The 13,591-nt window shown below is 40.1% G+C and overlaps 1 long non-coding RNA gene across 3 annotated transcripts; it reads left to right on the plus strand.

Moving 5' to 3' along the window:
* The first annotated feature begins 3,811 nt into the window (after window positions 1–3,811).
* Window positions 3,812–11,196, plus strand: LOC122887361. 3 transcript variants are annotated; one of them, XR_006380529.1, is made up of 5 exons: window positions 3,812–3,986; window positions 4,713–4,774; window positions 5,233–5,399; window positions 5,753–5,842; window positions 5,988–7,057. It is a non-coding gene; the product is annotated as an uncharacterized LOC122887361 (long non-coding RNA). The 3 variants fall into 3 exon arrangements; XR_006380528.1 differs by having other exon boundaries at window positions 3,814–3,986; window positions 5,753–7,057; XR_006380527.1 differs by lacking the exons at window positions 5,753–5,842; window positions 5,988–7,057 and adding an exon at window positions 9,636–11,196 and having other exon boundaries at window positions 3,815–3,986.
* The last annotated feature ends 2,395 nt before the right edge of the window (window positions 11,197–13,591 follow it).

A 13,591-nucleotide genomic window follows, 5' to 3' on the forward strand; every position in this document is an offset into this window, starting at 1 on the left:
GCAAGATGTGATCTCTCTCTCTCTCTCTTCCCCACTAACTCTCCCTTTCACTCTCTCATACCCACACTCTCAGTGTGACAGAAAGTCTATGGGGAGGTATAAGAGGTAGTTATGGGGGGAATGCAGCAGCCTCCACAGTTTAATTGGAGATGTGTCACACTAAATAAATGGTGCAAAAACAAGCGCTGACTGGAGGCTTGAGGGAGGGGCCCTGGGGATGCAGCCTGTTTTATTGGGCAGGAGCTTTGCACCGCTCCAGGGTGAAACTGGGCTATGCACTGCTGAGATACCCTCCAACCACCAAACCACCAGGCCTCCCAAAGACTACTGTGGAGGAAAAGACAAAGGCATTAATTTCACTCTGCAGAAAAGCATCTTATTGGTGCTGAGGAGAAGGTGTGGGTGAACTTGGTGATCCCATTGTTCCTCTTCCAATAAGGGGCATATCGTCGTCCACATCTGCAATTTCAATTTCTGCATGCTGGCAAACAAATCCATAATTGTACAATCTTGAGCAAGCTCTGTCTGCCTCACTTGCTCCTAGATCTTATGTATGTCAATTTATGTTTTGATAAGATGGCAGCCAACAGCCTCCAGCCAATCCCATTTCCCTGTGTAATCCATACATGACCTCCAAGGTACCAGGAGAATGTGTCTTCCAATATTCTATCAATGTTGATATAACTGTTGTCTCGCTTTGCTCATGCTGTGTGTGTGTGTGTGTGTGTGTGTGTGTGTGTGTGTGTGTGTGTGTGTGTGTGTGTGTGTGTGTGTGTGTGTGTGTGCGCACCTTAGATTCCAGAGTTCATGGCATGAGTTTTGATTTACCTCTACAGTGTGCCTCAGTAATTGGATGTGACACCATTCTCTCTGCTCTCCCTGGGGGATATAACAGGAATCTGACTATTATGGCCCCAGTCATGAATATGTCACGACAGCTGCAAACAAAGGCCTGTGATTTGGATAAGACTCCTCTGTATGTTGTCTCTGCGCTGATATATGAGATAAATGCTTCAAGGGTAAATGAGTTTTCTGTAAAGCAATTTGCAGTGTTTACAAAGAATGATTAATTGCCATTGTTTGGGGAAAAAAACTATGGTAGAGACGATGTTCAATATTACATGTTCATCATTGCTATGTCTGCCAGATACATACTTGCCTCACAGATGTTTATGTAAGCTATTATATCTAGTTTCAAAACAAGTGAAAAGATTTTTTGGACCTGACATACACAAACAGGGCGATCCCCTAGAAAGACATTGTTTTGCATGCATCTGATGTGCAGTGCTTTGTTTAAATCCCATCGTTTGTTGAGGGTTTAGCCATCAAATCAAATTGAGTGTGCTGTTTTGTATGTGTTCTAGTCTCATAAAAGTAGTCTCTGGGTGAAATAGCAGGTATGCTGATATCAGTATTCCCACAGCCTGCATAATTGCTGTAATTTGCTTTCCCTTTGGGTAATCTGTAAACATGGCTGTTTTGATGTTTTTGGCATCCTCCATTGGCTGAGCTCTCTACTCCTCCAGTGGAGCCCCCATCCCAGCCCAGGGTGACACAAATAGATCCTTCCCCAGAAGGCGCACGTAGTTCCACATGGGCACAATCAATACAGCCCAGTCGTCACTGGAACTGTGGCGGTATTAAAAGCACCCCGTGAGCTGGTTCTCACCACGCCGGCGTTTTAGGGAAATAAAGCTATTGATCCTCTAGGGCCTCTGGCAGAGCATTAACCTGGGCCCACAAATTAGAACGTGCTCATCTGGACACATCTGCCTGCAATGTTCCCAAAAAGCCAGTCCCAGGGAGAGAAAAGGAGGGCTGTGAGGCCTGCTGCTTCCAATGATGAGTAGAGCGCTACTTGACATCCATGTCGGAGCGGGGGAGGCGTCTGGATGCCCAGGACTTCCATTAGAGGCCCAGGATGGTGGCATGGGTCGATGTGGTAAGGTTTGGTTGGGGGTACTTCATCTAAAATCAGTGTGGCTCCTTCCCCTTGATGCAGAGAGAGAGGGGGCTGACCCACAGTAAACCTGAGCTCCTGACTGGAAGGACAATGAAGGAAAGGGCTGCTGCTTTCAATGCTTGTTCCAGCAGTGTCAAAGGGTTTGCCTCTTTTGTACAATTTTATTTCAAAAACCAGAATATAGATATTTTTCACATTTTCACAGAAATATCCAGAAGAACTACTAAAATTTTAGATATTCAAGCAGATTCACTCTAAAGCACTTTGCAACCAGTAAATATGCATTGATTTATCATCTTTTTTTAAATGTTATAATAACAGAACTCTTGGATTTAGTACAACAGTAAATTGTAATTTCCATTTTCAGATTACATTTTTATTTGTCTGCAAAACCTAGAATTACACATCCCTCCATGACACCATGAGGCTATTTGAGCCATTGATTCAAATGTTGCTGGGGTGTAATACAAGTCAGTAATTATATTTGACTAGAAGATCAGAGTCTGGATACACAGATAGAAACACAAACACAGTTATGTGCATCCATGTGCACAGACATGGTTTTAGTAAAGACCTTTTTGATTGGTATTCCCTTTTTTTTTAACAATACCTTCCTGACTACAACCCACCTGTATGACTTGTGACCCCAGCCTGACCCCTTCACTTTTTCTTTTGAAAGAAAATGTGATTTAAGTATGAATTTTCCAGTTTCATTTAACTTCTAGACCACATTTAAATGTCACACACTTACTGTAGAGCCATTCTATGTTTAAGAAACATTTGCATGATTTGTGTTTACTGATCAAGACAATCCATGTATCTCCCCTAACAACACATTTCACTACGCTCACATAGACAGAGACACTTTGGAAACTTTACCTCTTTTTTTCTCAGCCTGCTCTAGCAGTGGGAAGCCTGGAAGTTCTCTGCCCCAGTTCTCCATGTCCTTGAGAGTTGTGCCTTCGGGCCGGGGCTGGTGGGGTCCCGCAGTGCACAATGTGTGCTTCTCACTCAGGCTCCCGCTGTACTCCGCCGCCCCTGCATGGCTCTGGAGAGTTGCCAAACTCTGAGGGGTTGTCCGTGCGGGTGGGGGAGCGTGTGTGTTACCACAGAACCGCTCCAAACATCTCACTTCCTTCCCCCATGACAGCCGACCGGATATAAATCACTTTCCTGGATTGGCCAACTACAATAGGATGCTTGGGAAGATGTTGTTATGAATAATCAGACTAATTGCAATAAACAGTGTGAAGTGATGGGCAAATGACTGAGGATCTTGTTTTTCCACATCCTGCTTTTGCAAAGGTTAAACCATAGGGTAGAGTGTGGAATGCCAGCTTAGTAAAGTCAACAAAAGCCTATGTGAGATTTGCTTGAAATATGAAGAAAATTCAATTCTTTATGAAGAAAATCACGGTAATATTTTCTTTTTTTCAACATTATTTTACTTTTGTTTAATGATTAAAGTAACATCATAAGAAGAGGCAGTTATAGAGGGTGGTCATATTTTGTAGCTGTACGTGTTTGACAAATCTCTTTATATTGTATGCAGTACATATGCAATGTTTTTTTTGTTATTAATATGGATATTGGCCGAGAGCAAAGATAAAGATCCATTTTCTAATATTTTGTCCTTGGATTGTGCACTCAGGGAATTCACTCCCCTTTTTCTCTTTCGTTTCCCTGGCTAAGGCATGGGGAATTGGTGGGATAAGAGGCTATTCCCTAAATAGCCCGTGGCAAGAGGTATCCTGATTAGCATGCTGCCTGCTCTCTGGCAGCAGTCCTCCAGGCCACCAGCGCTATCACTTACGTGCTGTTTGTATTTGTAGTTGATAGTGTGTGCTGTTATAATTGGAATGAGCTCAGGAACCTCGTTTGCTTTTGATCCGCTGCCAGCCACTCAGAGTGCTACTGGGCCACAGCTCTCACCTCAACACTCCCAGTGGATTATGGGAAACTGCAACGCTTATGTTCTAAAAAGCGCCTGACAGCATCTCACTCAAGGTCGAACAATACAATGGTAAGTGTGGGGAGTAGAATAAAAAAAGATGGAGGAAAAAGTTACAGATATTTGATGCTACCCTGGGTATTGAGTCAGGAACTGGGAAAATGGTATTTCAGACTTGTGAAACTAAGAGGCAAATATTATAGGACCTGTATGATTGTTAGTAGGAGTTAGTTTCAATAACACACAAGGATATCTGCATTTTTATGGACTACAAGCTGAACTAGTGATGTACTAGTATTTATTTGTGCAATCAAACATATAAATACATAGGCCATTTTTACAGCTGACATTTTAAATTGCCATAATAGGAAAAGCACAGGAGTCACTAATAACATTTATGTTATAATCCTTAAGAATTCTTTACCTACTTTTACAGAAATACATCAGAAATTTTGGTTGAATAACTGCTGTATATGTTAACAGTGCAACCAAACGTTTTCTTGTTATGTAGACTCATTTTTGATTTAATCATTAATCTTACATCAGTGACAAACATATTGCATTTCCTGTTACTGCTTCACAATAAAAGCCACCCTGTGTTTTGCCAGTTGAATGATTTTAATGTGAAGTAGCTGCAGTAGGAAATGTTACTGCTAATTGTATTAGCAGTAACTTACCACAGCTAATATGGCTGTGGGGGAGTGAACAGTAACAGTGAGGCTGATATTAATGAGATAACTTTACAAACAGTAACACTGGATTACATGCTGCATTGTTTCTTGTGAATCACTTGTGCAGAAATTTGAATCCAGTGCGGGAATGGTGGACTCTGCCACTAACAATGAAAACTACTATGAGAGGTAATTACAGAATGTAAATACATTGAATGACTACTGCTGAATGCCTACCATAAATTGTATCAAAAACTGGGTTTGAAAATCTTATTATGAATATGACAACTTTAACAATGGCTTTGTTCTATTCAAGTGTCCTTGTAAGCCATGACAGTGTAACAGTGAGTTAACAATACCAGGACCCTGAAACTGAAGCAGATAAATGGAATTCAGCCATTATGATTTTTTTATGATTTACACCTATGCTTTTCCTACTGTGATTCTAATTTTGTCCTTTATCAGATAACTTAAATGCAATGCTAAAGACATCATAATTCTGTGATTCAACAGGCATGACCCAAGTTTACTTCCCACAGTATTACTCATCTGGACCTCATCAAGAACTAAAATGTCAGATGTGAAGAAGACTCTCAGTTGATGTATGCTTGTGGTTCATTTCCTTTCCCTTCATGACATTTCTACAGTTTGATCTGCTGGCTCAGCACTTTTCCAGAGTGGACTAACTCCAGGGACTTATGGGAGTTTGATGCTCCCTGGCTGCCAAATGCCAGCAGGCCAATGAAAAAAGATATCTGAAACTTCTAAGCTCAATATTTAATCAAGCGCTGGGTTACATTTGCTGTTTGATTAGGTAAGAGAATTCCACCTCCCAGAGTCTTTGATTGCTTTGAAAATATTTGGCCAAAAAATTAATACTCCTCTTTGAACTGTGTGCTCTCAGCACTAATATCTCAGCACCAGTAACAGTTTATAATTGTCACGGTTACACATGTATTCTGTTATAGATGGCACTGAATTACTATTTTTCCTCTTCCTCTACTTTTTCACCTTAATTTCTTCTTTGTCTTAGATTATTATTATTGTTATTTACATCAACATTATTGTTGGTATTATTAGCATTATTATTAATGTAGCTGTTATTGTTATTGTTGCCCTATTCAGCAGCCTCATTATTTTCCTTGTGTTTTTTTTTTTTACCACGAGTCCATCTTGTCGCATCATAATCATCCAGGACTGCAGTAATTCACCTGAGAATAACCCTGATGAGCTTGTTCCAGGAGGGCATTACCACTGGTTAAGTACAAACACCTGCTAAAATATTGGCAATTAGGACATAATTAGCTGCTAATGTATTTCTAATCCGAAGCGGGCCATAGATTTGTCTTTTTTTGCGTAGACTCCCTTTTTTAATGTTCTCCGTTGTTATTGTTTTCCTCAGGTATTTGTATCCCGAGAACATTGACTAAGTGCCCTAGTTCATCATATGCAAATGGCTTATTAATTACACATGCATTATGCCCGTATTCAGAAGACATCAAAGGGCCTGCGAGTCTTCAGATGGTCCCCCTCTGTACCACACTCAGGTTACAAATGCCTGCATGTGCATTTTCCTGCATGCCTTTTTGGGCAAAATAACTACATCCTCAATTAAAAATTTTCACAGGAACCTCTTTTTCTTGCCTCCTAATATTTGAGGAACACCTCCAGCGTTCTGTGGTTGTTTGGTAACCACAAATTGCAAATAATCATTTGAGCTTAGATTACATAGCATTATTAGAAAGCAGTGAGACTGTGAGTGTATCTTTGTGGCAAAGACAAACCAATATTTGCTTTACTAATTGAGAAATGCCTATAGTGTATGACCTCACTAAGTTGTACCAAATCTTTCCATTGATCAGCTCCTTGGTCACCATAATCGTGTTTTGGTATCAATGCCTCAGCCTGATCTTCAGACATTTCTGTTCTCTGTGTCTGCGTGCTTGTTCTGTCTATTCCTCCCTGGTGAGTTTTCTGTTAACGACCCATACAGCAGGTGTCAGAGTGTGATTTATTCAACCTATAATGCCTCACATTGATTAGCAATAGAGCTGTAATGGGATGCCAGCTCTCAAACTCAGGTTAAAAAGAAAAAAACATTGCATACCACACATTCTTAGTGCTATTCTATATCATTATGCATCCTATTTTTGCATGAATATCAGCATCCCAACTTGTCCAATGAGATGGCGTGGAGGGAGTTTGTGGTGTGCAATCACTGTAACCCTGGGCAGTCCTCTGCTATCAGTCTCTGGTGGGCTGCTCTGACTGGGTGCTGCTAGCATAATTAGCACAGCACTCACTTTGATGATAAAATGGGTAATAGAGCATTCCTTCCCTCCCCTGCCTACCTGATTTTACCATCATTTATTGATCTAATTAAAATAATTCTGCTGTTAATGGTGTGTTTTTTTTGTTATGGAAAGGAAGTTTTGATTACAGAGTGTGTGTGTGTGTGTGTGCTGATATTAACAGAAGACATTTAATTTAAAGGTATATCTGTTTAGAGTTTGTTGTATTAATACTATCAGTGTTCAAATGTGTAGACTTGGTGCTGAAAATAATTGTCTTCTGAAGCCGTTCAGAAGACATACATCAGCCTGAGCTGATATAACATGTTTTAACTAAGACTACTGAAAAAAATCTCTAATTGAAGATATTGCAATAATGCAGAAGTGCTGTGGATTACTGACAGTAATGTAGAACAATTTTTCATCCCCATGTATAGGAGTGTATTGTGTACATCAAAGCCACCAGGTGGGGCTGATTCTTTCACAAATGAATCCCACTTTTGGCATTTTTAGAAAATGCTTAAGTTAGGTGTTCTTCTATGGCATTTTTGTATGGCACCTCCAAAACTATCATTTCTCATTAGGAGACCAAACTGTTTGTGGTTGTCCTCATTACTAAAAAGATAGAGCTCTACCCCCAAAGGTAACTTCATCAACACCAGAGACAAATCTATCTTAGGTGCTCTATTTATATTTCTGACTCACTGCCACAAAGATTTATTCTGCACTCCTGTCAATCCATCTCTCTAATGGGCAATGGCATCCTTTTTAGTTTAGATGGCTGGTGTGTGTGTGTGTGTGTGTTTGTGTGTGTGTGTGTGTGTGTGTGTGTGTGCATGCACATTCTTTAGCACCAGGACTTTTTTTTCAGATGTGCACACAAAAACAAATACCTCGAAGTCACAGAGCCTGTCTCATCTCTAAAGAGAGTCATCTTTAGATAGAGAGCTCAGATGTCATGTAATTAAGATGATAAAAAAAAAACATCCATTTGCACTTCCATGGGTTATTAATGTGGACTAATGATCCTCAGATCAACTATAAGATGTCTGCTTGTTATGGGGTTAATCTCCTCATTCTCGCAAAAGCCATAAAGATAAACATCTTTACACAGAAATGGGCTCATGAAAATCCCCAGAGAACTGCATCCCAACTTCATAAGAAAGTTTGAAGGACCAAAAATAAAACTGCTGCACAGACTTGCATGGCCATTTTTGCAAAATCTTGAAACAAAGCTAAGCAACCTAAGCATTGTTAGTAAAAAAATAAATAATTTGTTTTGAATCTCAGATTTTTTGTAATATGGCAGCCATTAACAAATAGGGCAGCACTAAAATTACAAAGGTAAAATTATCACTATTTATAGTATGCAATCAAAAATAATTTTGAACATACTGAATATCTATTGGATACAGTCAAATATAGGGTGGTTATAACATTGGTATTTTAAGGTAACAAATTAAAGAATAACCACAAAAACCACATAAGCTGTTTTTAGATGTTTACAGAGAATAGTAGAACTTGTATTATATCACAATAGAGCTATGAAAAGTAGACTTTTACATTTGGAATTCAACTTAATGCATTTTGTTTTGGGTTTTTTGTATGTTTTCAAAGGGTTTCAGCAGCACAAAGGCTCAGATAATTATGTATTACCTTTAGGGGAGCTTGTAATCCTAACACAAGACTCACTAAAAGAAGTCAAAGAAGTGAAGATATGATAAGTTGTTTGTTGTCACTGAAGGTCATTGTTATGCTGTTATGCTATTTAAAATGTTTAATCACTTCTGAGTTTCTCAAATGGATAAATTCATAAGGAGGAACCTGTGGTTCACCTGATTGTATGGGTGGTAGAGATCCTGCTAATTCATCGAAAGCGTAAATGTCATGCCTTCTGATGACTTTATCATGAACGCTCTGATCATTACATTGTCATTAGTTAGCAGACATGGTTGCACCTCGTTAATGCGCACAAGCAATCTGAGGAGCAGCAGATAATGTTGTGTGGTGGTGTTGGTGTTTAATGAGGGTCCATATTTGCATACTGGCCTCCACCCTCACTTGCATTCCCACCCCACTCTCATTTATAAAAATAAATCACATTAGAACATCACCAGCTAATAAAGTCGACTTCGGCCCACATCCCACGTCCTTGTGATAGCCAAGTCTCAGTGCAAGAAATACACAAAGCAGTCTCTCAGGATTAGAGAAAACCTATTATAGAAAATGCTCATATGGCACTAGAACGTTCTTCATATTAACACTGTGCTGCTGAAGTAAATTATGCCAGTTGTTGTGCATGCCACAATCAAATACTTTATTAAGGAATCTCCTCTGGAAGTTGGACCAAATGTTGAAAGTCAGCCTATCAAATAATGCAACCACTTAAAGAAGTCAGATTTAATTACATATTCTATCACTGAAAATAGAAGTAAAATAGGAGTGCGTTTGATTTTGAAGTAGTTTGTAATCTTGATTGCACATAATTGTACAGGATACCACCTGAGGCGAGCTAGTTTCACTGCCATTTCTGCATTATTGAAAAGCTTTGATTCTGTGAAGAAAAGATTGGGCTTTGATTATGAAACAAATGCAATTAATTGCAACGCTTGCATTTTGAAGTCAAATAGCTAAGCCTGATTTATATGCTTCCCTGATACCATGTAGTGCTGACTATAAACATCACTACCCAAACTAGAGTGGTCAAGAACTCCAACCTTGTAAGAGTGTTTTGTCTTGTGTCTCTGTGTCTGTCCAAGTGTGCACACATTTGTGCCCCCAAGTCAAAACCAGCTAAATAAACAGTGTGTTTCCTGATGCCTAACGGTGTGCACTGCCCATGCACCGCTGATGTCAATCCACCCAGGACTACCAGTGGCCCCACTTCGCTCACTTACTTACTCTTTGGCTCACTCCATCCTTCCTTCATGCTCAAATTGACACTTGGTGCAGAGGCAGGCAGACAGGGGGCCTCTCCACCCTGCGCCTCCAGAGATGTGGCCCAGCTGTCAGCCGTCTAATCCAGTCCAACCTCCCCCTGAGCCAGGCAGGAACTCCAGGCTGCTCCCCCTCATCCTCACGCCTAGAGGCACAGCAAACAACTCAGCCCTCGTCAACACTACAAACAGCACGCCGGGAGGGGAGCACTTTGCTAGTCAAATCAGTTTTGACCGTTCTTCATAAATCAAGTACAACTGTGTGATGGCACACCCCAAAAGCCTTTGTGTATGAAAGACAACAGGTTATTGACATCATGTTGACATTGTGCTGGAATGTATTGCATCATATATCACATATCAGTTTGATACTCTGTGGTTTGTAGCACCACTACTAAAGCCCAGCAGATGATTTAATAATTTTTGTTTCCAATCAGCTCTCACAATCTGAGCAAAGAATCCCCTGGCCATAGCGTCTCCTTTTACATCATAGGTGTTAGAGTTGGCATTGTTACTATGGAAACCACTGTACAGAGAAAATGGCATATTGGTAAATTTAGATACAGTAGTGCAGGCATGAATGAGACACTATCCAATACATTGCTGTCTTTCAGAGATATAGTAATTTGACCTGACTTTGCAACCATGTATCTATGTAAAAATATGTATTATAATGATAGACAACTTGATAATATGTTAAAAAAACAACAACAACAAAAAAACAACAACAACAGCCTTTTAACAATATGGATTTATTTTTGTGTGGTTTGTGAGCACTCCTGGCACAGTCGTGGGCATGTGTGTTTTCAGGAGTATGTCTGTACCTTTCGTATGGCTCCCCATGGCATTCCCAATATCAGTATTCCTGTAGATGTGTTTGATGTGTTTGAAGCCACGTAGCATACCTTGGAACATGACAGTAAACATGGCAGAGGCTCTCCCTCAGTGGAGCAGTGATGCACATCACCCCTCAGAAGTGTGTGACGGGTGTACAAACCAAACCCACCGGGCCACATTGTCTCCTGGGATTCTCCCTTACTATGCTGCACTGACTGGCTGCATGTTACTCAGTGCGACGCTGTTCAGAATAATTCCATCCTCAGCCTGGAAAACAAAAGAGCAAACTGACATGGGAGACAAACAAAGAGGAGAAATGCAAAACATGGACTTGTGACAAGTTATGGAACCCACTTAACTGGTTATCTGACCCAGCAGCAGTAGATGTCATGATATATCCTGTTCTAATGTTTTGCCTGTGTTTCATCCCTGGAAAATCACTAGTGTATGTTTCCTGCATGCATCCCTGGGGAAATTAAGAGGCACACTATGTATCTCGTGAGGATTCTCCCAAGAATGAGAATAAAGCAGGCAGCATGAAAGAGTATGTTGGTGTGAGGGAGTTATTGGTCTGGCAAAAGGATTGCCAACACATCAAAATAGCATGGGTGTTGAACAAGACAGAAACTTGCACCATTTACACCTGCCAGGGAGAGGGAGAGAGAGAGCGCCATCCTGACATGGAAAATTTCCATAGCCACATACGCACTGCATGATGTGAAGTGCAAGAGTTTCGCTTCATGTCAGACTGAATTTTGTGAAGTGACATGTACAACATGTTCATATGACAGAGGTGCTTTGAATGGGGGTAAGATAAGTCATTTGTATACAGTAGCAGTTTTATAATGTCACACAGGCAAAGCTTTGAAAAGAGAATCCTATGATCTGGGACAGAAAAAATTGAGTGCATCAACAATTTGACAAAATAGTCAATAGTGCAAGATGTTATCAAGCTTTTCTCAGTGTATTTGACATTGAATACCAACGTGCCATGAGCGATGTTACAGCTTAAAGAGACTTTATTACTCACAATAGTGGAAAATTGTCTCTGGTCTCACCTGGGACATACAAGAGCAGACATATGGCACTGATTAGTAAACATCCATTCACAACATCTTTAAAATGCTAAAAGACTTGCTTTTAAGGTATCACATCTACAAAATTACAAAGCAAAAATTTTTGTTTTAGAAAAAACTGTTAACTCAAGGTCCACTTACAAGCTTTTTTCTGCGCTTTCAACCTTACAGTCTTCATTGAGGCACCGTGAGATGCAATTGAAAGCTCTGGTGGGTCTTGAGTTAAGGTCCAACTGAAATTCAATTGCATGTTGTCTCCTGCTACAGCATACAAATCTGGTCTATAAATAACATGTCCTGTGATCTCCTTTAGGAAAAAATCAGAAACCAAAAGGGAGAAATGTATGTTTATATTTTTTTGGTTTCAGGATGGCATCTCTTCATCATAATATTGTTAGTTCTCAGTTCTCAGTTTCCATACATGCAATCAAATCACTTAATTTTAAACCATATTTACATAAAGCAGTACTGTCACTGCTCCATCAGACGGTCACACTAACAGCCAGACGGCAGCCTGCTACACAACACAAGCATCACAGACTTTAAACAATAACCCAGATTAGCTTTCCTCTAAAAAGTCTCCTTCTTATCTAACTTACTATCATGAACACATGCCTTGTCTTGCACTTAAGCTTTTTAAACAAGTGGCCAAACAAATTCACCAGGTAAAAGTGCACTTCTAACGTCAGTTTGCAGGATAGATGGCTAATTAGGTGATCAGCTGTAGAACATTAAAGGTAATATTGATAACATTTTTATGTAGATGAATATTTAAAAAAACAGAAAAACATCCACAGAGCTTTTAGAAAGGTGCGGAATAACTGTATCACTTTTTCTAAATAAAAAAATAAAATAAAATATGATTCTGAATTAATAATTTTGAAAATGTTGACGAGTCCATGACGAGTCTTTGGTTCCTGCTTCTAATAAGGCTTGTGAGCCAATAGCATAACGATGTTGGTATCACGTGATATAGTTGCCAGTTAGTGTGGAAAAAACGGACGCTGACGTTAGCACATATAAGCTATCTTAGCTTAATTGTCCGAACAACAATAACCCATAAAATTACAATTCTGCATATTTAAACAAAATCAACAACAAATACCGACAGTCATAGTCCTTAAAACCTTAACTAATGTGTTTAGATTGTCTAAATTGGAAAAATAACAGCTTCAATCCCCGAGGAGCTACGTTAGCATTAGTGACTGTTGCATCCAGTTACCTAACGTTATAGTTCCCTCTCACAATGTAACGTTATGATGAAGATGCGTATCAGAGGGGATTTAGAACTGGGCCAGGGTTTTGGTTACAGTAGAAAATTGTTATTTTATTTCTATTTTTAAGATGACATTTAATATTTTATATATTAACAGGATTGCCAAGAAGAAGTGAAAGCAAGAAAGAAAGCAAGACGGTGAATTGGATGGAGAGGAGGTGTTGGAGCAGGAGGGCAGTTCATTGAGGTCAGGATGCCAGTAAAGAACAGATGAGATAGGGCGGCTGAGGAGTGTTTTGTAGGTGGGATGTTGTAGGAGGGGGGTTGGTGGGTTGTGGAGGGAAGAAGAGGGAGGAAACTAGGCCAGTGTCCAGACTCTGAGCACCAAAGGCCCCATGTCCCTGGATGCCCCGTGTCAGCCCTCTGACAGGAGAGATGGGACTTTAACACAGAGTTTTTCACCAACAGACGCTCCCCGTCTCCTCTGAAGAATACCCCTCCTCCTCAATGCACTCACCAGTCAGAGTTTGAGGAGAGAAATGCACTCGTTACAATAAGGAGGGCACATGGCATGGGACCTGAGGCTTTGAGTGCCGCCTCCTCCACACTCTCAGTAGAATTAGGATCTTTCCTGCAAGTACTGTGCATTT

The sequence above is a fragment of the Siniperca chuatsi genome, linkage group LG13 (assembly GCF_020085105.1).
Source record: "Siniperca chuatsi isolate FFG_IHB_CAS linkage group LG13, ASM2008510v1, whole genome shotgun sequence".
Lineage (NCBI taxonomy): Eukaryota > Metazoa > Chordata > Actinopteri > Centrarchiformes > Sinipercidae > Siniperca > Siniperca chuatsi.